Source organism: Solanum stenotomum, unplaced genomic scaffold, assembly GCF_019186545.1.
Source record: "Solanum stenotomum isolate F172 unplaced genomic scaffold, ASM1918654v1 scaffold31979, whole genome shotgun sequence".
Lineage (NCBI taxonomy): Eukaryota > Viridiplantae > Streptophyta > Magnoliopsida > Solanales > Solanaceae > Solanum > Solanum stenotomum.
This window is the reverse complement of record NW_026031708.1, coordinates 9,947-15,878: the sequence shown is the minus strand read 5'-3', so window position 1 is coordinate 15,878 and position 5,932 is coordinate 9,947. Positions and strand designations below refer to the sequence as shown.

General features: G+C 43.9%; 1 pseudogene; it reads left to right on the top strand.

Moving 5' to 3' along the window:
- Positions 1-978: 978 nt before the first annotated feature.
- On the top strand, positions 979-4,973 carry LOC125852060 (uncharacterized; annotated as a pseudogene).
- The last annotated feature ends 959 nt before the right edge of the window (positions 4,974-5,932 follow it).

Here is a 5,932-nt window from a genome sequence, read left to right as displayed (position 1 = left end):
GCCCCAGCTAGGGGTAGGGGTAGATCCCGAGCTAGAGGTCGTGCTCGTGGAACGACACTAAGCAGAGGCCGTGGCCGTGGAACAGTACCAGTTAGAGGTCGTACTAGAGAGGCCTCTCCCGAGCCTCAAATTGATGACAGAGAGGACCAGGTTCCTCCAGAGCCTGCAGTCACACCTTTGCTTCAGGATACATTATTGAGAGTGTTAAATATGCTTGAGAGCTTTACTCAGGGTGGTGGTGCGACCACTACACCACAAGACTCTCAGACTAGAGAGAGGGCTCAGACCCAAGAGCAGCAGAAAGCTCCAGTTATGCATGATGTGGTGGGGCAGCCACCAAAGGATCCCATAGTTGAGAATGATCTTGCACCAGCAATTGGGGGTCAAGGTGCACCATTGGTTGTTTTGACAGAGGATGAGCAGCGTAGATATGAAAAATTTTGAAAGATGGACCCACCTCAGTTTCAGGGTGGGAAGAGTGAGGACATTCATAAGTTTTTGACTACATGCCGAGAGTTGTTAGAGGTTGTTGGATTAGTTGAGTCACATGGGGTTCGATATGCTACATTGTTGGATTAGTTGACTCACATGGGGTTCGATATGCTACACTCCAACTTCGTGGGCCAGCGAGAGAGTGGTGGAGAACTTATTCGGGGGCTTTGCCAGTTGGATCTCCTCCAGTGACTTGGGAGAGGTTTTCCAGTTCCTTCCATGACCGTTTTATCCCTTGGAGCGTGAGAGAGGAGAGTCGTTTGAGGTTTGAGAATCTGAGACAGGACAGCTTATCAGTTACAGAGTATAAGGCCCGTTTTTGCCAGTTGTCTAGGCATGCTTTGGCCATTATTCCAAACGAGACGGAAAGGATCCGTAAATTCGTGAGGGGGCTGACTTTCTCCATCAGATCGGCTGTGTTTAGAGCATCGAGAGAGGGGGGCTTCCTTCCAGTCCATTGTGAGTGCCGCTAAAGAGGCGGAATTGATGGAGAGAGAAGAGTTTCGGGACCCTAAGAGGGTCCGTACAACAGGTCAGTTTCATGGTGCCTCATCTGGAGGTAGGGGATCACATAGAGGGAGTGGTTCCTTTCAGCAGCGAGGACCCGTTCATGCATCTATGCCGACATCCGAGGGTGGCCAGATACCTCAAGGTTCTTTTAGTGTGGGTCACGTTTCACAACAGCGACCTATGGGGTGAGGCAATTATAGTGGGTTTTCAGGGTCCGCACAGCAGTTCCCAGGACAGAGATTTTGCTTTTCTTGTGGAGATCCCGATCACCTGATGCGACAGTGTACTTCCAAGAGGGGTCGTGGAGGGTCCCAACCTAATTTTTTATTTCAGGCTAGACCACCGGTACCACAGGGTAGAGGCCGAGGCAGAGTTCAGTCAGGTAGAGGCGGTAGAGCTTCTAGTAGTGGTTCTGCAGCTCAACAGAGTGGGAGTTGAGTTACCACCCAGGTTGAAGGTGGCCGAGGGGGCCACTGTTATGCTTTTCTGGGGAGACCCGAAGCGGAGATTTCTGATGCTGTTATTACAGGTATTATCCAGTATGCCATCGATCTGCTTCTATATTGTTTGATCCAGGGTCTACATTCTCTTATGTGTCCACCTATTTTGCTGTTGAATTTGATATGATATGTGATAGCATGACTGTACCTATTCGTGTTTCTACACCCGTGGGTGAGCCCTTAGTGGTGGATCGAGTGTATCGATCTTGTCTTGTTTCTCTAGCGGGGTATGACACTTGGGTAGATTTGATTATTCTGGGGATGGTAGATTTTGATGTTATCTTAGGTATGAATTGGCTTTTTTCTTATCATGATGTCCTTGATTGTAATGCTAAGACTGTGACTTTAGCAATGCCTGGTGTTCCGAGGGTTGAGTGGAAGGGTTCTAATAGCTCTTATCCTAGCAAGGTCATCTCTTTTATCCGTGCTCAGAGATTGGTGGAGAGAGGGTGTTTGTCTTACTTAGCTCTTATTCGGGACACTAGTGTTGAACCACCTTCCATGGATTCTATTCCCGTGGTTCAGGAGTTTCTTGATGTATTCCCTTCTGATCTTCTAGGTGTTCCTCACGATAGGGATATTGATTTTGCTATTGATTTGGAGCTGGGCACTAAGCCCATTTATATTCCTCCCTACCGTATGGCTCCAGTAGAGTTGAAAGAGTTGAAGGATCAGTTGCAAGATTTATTGAGTAAGGGGTTTATTCGCCCTAGTGTGTCACCTTGGGGTGCCCCTGTGTTGTTTGTGAAGAAGAAGGATGGGACTATGAGGATGTGTATTGATTACAGACAGTTAAACAAGGTAACAGTGAAAAATAAGTATCTTCTTCCGCATATTGATGACTTATTTGATCAGCTACAGGGGGCATCGTTGTTCTCTAAGATTGATTTGAGGTCTGGGTATCATCAGTTGAAGATTAGGGCATCAGATATCCCTAAGACAGCTTTTCGGACTCGGTATGGGCATTATGAGTTCTTAGTGATGTCCTTTGGGTTAACTAATGCCCTTGCAGCTTTTATGGAGTTGATGAACGGGGTGTTTCGACCATACATTGATTGTTTTGTGATTGTTTTCATCGATGACATTTTGGTTTACTCCAGGACTGAGGATGACCATGTCCGACATTTGAGAATTGTACTTCAGAGATTGAGGGAAGAGAGGTTGTATGCCAAGTTCTCAAAGTGTGAGTTCTGGCTTAATTCTGTGGCATTCTTGGGACACGTGGTGTCCAATGAGGGTATTAGAGTAGATCCGGCCAAGATTGAGGCAGTTAGAGGCTGGACGCGACCTACTTCTCCTACCGAGATTAGGAGTTTTATGGGATTGGCAGGTTATTACCGACGATTTGTTCAGAGTTTCTCTACTATTGTAGCTCCATTGACTAGATTGACTCGACAGGGTGTGGGTTTTCAGTGGCCTGATGAGTATGAGGAGAGTTTTTAAAAGCTCAAGACTTTGTTGACTTCGGCTCCTGTGTTGACTCTACCTGAGGAGGATGTAGACTTTACTGTGTATTGTGATGCTTCAGGAGTCGGGTTGGGTGGTGTATTGATGCAGAAGGGGAAAGTGATTGCTTATGCTTCTAGGCAATTGAAGTCCCATGAGAAGAACTACCCTACTCATGATTTGGAGTTGGCAGCTGTAGTATTTGTACTTAAGTTATGACGTCATTATTTGTATGGGGTGCATTGTGAGATCTTCACTGATCATCGAAGTCTTCAGTATATCTTTAGTCAGAGGGATCTGAACTTGAGGCAGCGTAGGTGGCTTGAGTAATTGAAGGACTATGATGTGACCATTCTATATCATCTGGGGAAGGCCAATGTGGTTGCTGATGCTCTGAGTAGGAAGACTCCTATAATGGGAAGTCTTGCCGCACTTAGCATTGATGAGAGACCATTGGCTAGAGATGTTCAGAGGTTAGCTAATAGTCTTGTCCGGTTGCAGATCTCAGAGAAAAGTGATGAGATGATTGCTTTTATTGCTCAGTCTTTTTTAGTCGAGCAGATCCGTGCGCACCAGTTTGATGATAAGAAGTTATGTCTCATTCGAGACAGAGTATTGAGAGGGGAAGCCAAGGAGGCTGTCCTTAATTCTGACAGTGTCTTGAGGATCAGAGGCAAGATTTGTGCGCCCAAGACGGGAGGGTTGACTAGACTGATTCTTGAAGAGGCCCATTGTTCCCGATACTCTATCCATCCGGGAGCAGCGAAGATGCATCATGATCTGAGTCAGCATTACTGGTGGTGTGGGATGAAGAGAGATATTTCAGACTTTGTTTCTAGGTGTTTGACTTGTCAACAGGTCAAGTGTGAGCACCAGTGTCCTGGGGGTGTATCTCAGAGAATGCCTATTCCTACTTGAAAGTGGGAGCAGATCACTATGGACTTTGTTGTGGGTTTGCCTACCACAGTGGGTGGTTATGACTCAATTTGGGTTATTGTTGATAGGCTGACCAAGTCTGCCCACTTCATTCCGGTTCGGGTGAAATATACGACAGAGAAGTTAACCGAGCTATATATCAGTCAGATTGTGCGACTACATAAGGTTCCTGTTTCTATTATATCATATCGAGGTTTACTATTTACTTCTCACTTCTGGAAGGCATTACAACATGGTTTGGGTACTCAGCTAGTTATGAGTACAGCCTTTCACCCTCAGACAGATGGTCAGTCCGAGCGGACGATTCAGGTGTTGGAGGACATGCTCCGAGCATGTGTGATCAATTTTGGTGCTAGATGGGATCGATATTTACCCTTAGCAGAGTTTGCCTACAATAACAGTTATCACTCTAGTATTCAGATGGCCCCATTTGAGGCGTTGTATGACAGACGATGTAGGTCTCCGATCGATTGGTTTGATTCGGCAGAGATGGACTCTTTGGATACTGACTTGCTTAGAGATGCTATGGAGCAAGTCCGTAGGATTCAGTATAGACTGTTGACAGCCCAGAGTCGACAGAAGAGTTATGCAGATCGGAGAGTTAGAGCCTTAGTGTTTATGGAGGGCGATCATGTTTGGCTTAGAGTGTCACCTATGAAGGGTGTGATGCGGTTCGGCAAGAAGGGCAAGCTTAGCCCTAGATTTATTGGACCTTTTGAGATTTTGAGTCGAGTGGGAGATGTGGCCTATAAGTTGGCCTTGCCACCTAGTTTGTCGGCAGTTCATCCTGTCTTCCATGTCTCTATGCTTCGGAAGTATATTCCGAATTAGTCACATGTGCTTTCACTCGATTCAGTGGAGTTGGGTCCAGACTTGACATTTGAGAAGGAACCTATAGCTATATTGGACAGGCAGGTTCGAAAGCTTAGGACCAAGGAGATTGCTTCAGTGAAGGTGCAATGGAAGCACCGATCAGTGGGAGAGGTAACTTGGGTGACAGAGTCTGACATGCGTGCCAAATATCCTCAGCTTTTTTAAGCTTCAGGTACTTTCTTTCACCTTATGTTCGAGGACGAACATGATTTTTAGTGGTGGATAATGTGATGACCCGGAAGGTCATTTTTGGAAAGTTTGAACTATTCGTTTAACTTAAGTTAATTAATCGATAGTTAGTGGGTTAAAGTGATCATTTATTAAAGACTCTATACCACTTGACCATGGGTTAAAATGAATTAAATTATTTGGGGTTTAATATTTGAGTCATAACTGAAAAAGGAAAAGAAGAAAAGGGCGTAGGGTTTCGGCATCGTGAGTTTCGATTTGGTTCAGGTACTGCATAAAGTGCTCTGCATGCTCTTCATTAATTTCTACATATGTATATGTGTGGAAATAATACTATATTAGGTAGGAAAGGGATGATTTGCTTCGTATGTTTGTAGATTTGATAGGTGCAGTGTATCATTTTGTTTTACCCTAAATTATTTACCAATTATGGATTGGTATTAATGGAGTGATGATTGGGCAATGATTCTTTTTTTAAATTAAGCATTAGGAATTAAGAATGGCGTATACAGTATGTCATTGTAAGTTGATTAAGTTGTGCGGTTTCGATTGTAAGTTTATTTTTATTATTATCGTATTATGAATCAATTTTTAATATATTGATTGGGTGATTTGATTATAGATAACTTGATGTGTATTGCTAAACATTGAAAAAGAGAAAAGACAAAATATTTGTCATAAATAGAAGGATAAGGTGAATGGAAATTGGTAGTTGTTCAACGTGGGTCTTGGAAAAATTGTGTGACTAACTTTAATGATATTGAAAAAGAGTTGAAACTTAATCCTAAGCTTAAAACTTAGGAACTTGATTATAGATTTGGGTGATCGTATGGGTCTAGGCTAAACCTATACTAATATGGATGTTGTTAGTTTCGAAATCTTATTGTGACTATGTACTTGAATAGATTGCATTGATTTGGAATCTCAACGAAAAGGGAAGGCTCAAGTGGAGTGAATTCTTGATCGATTGAGGCAAGTGGATTTCT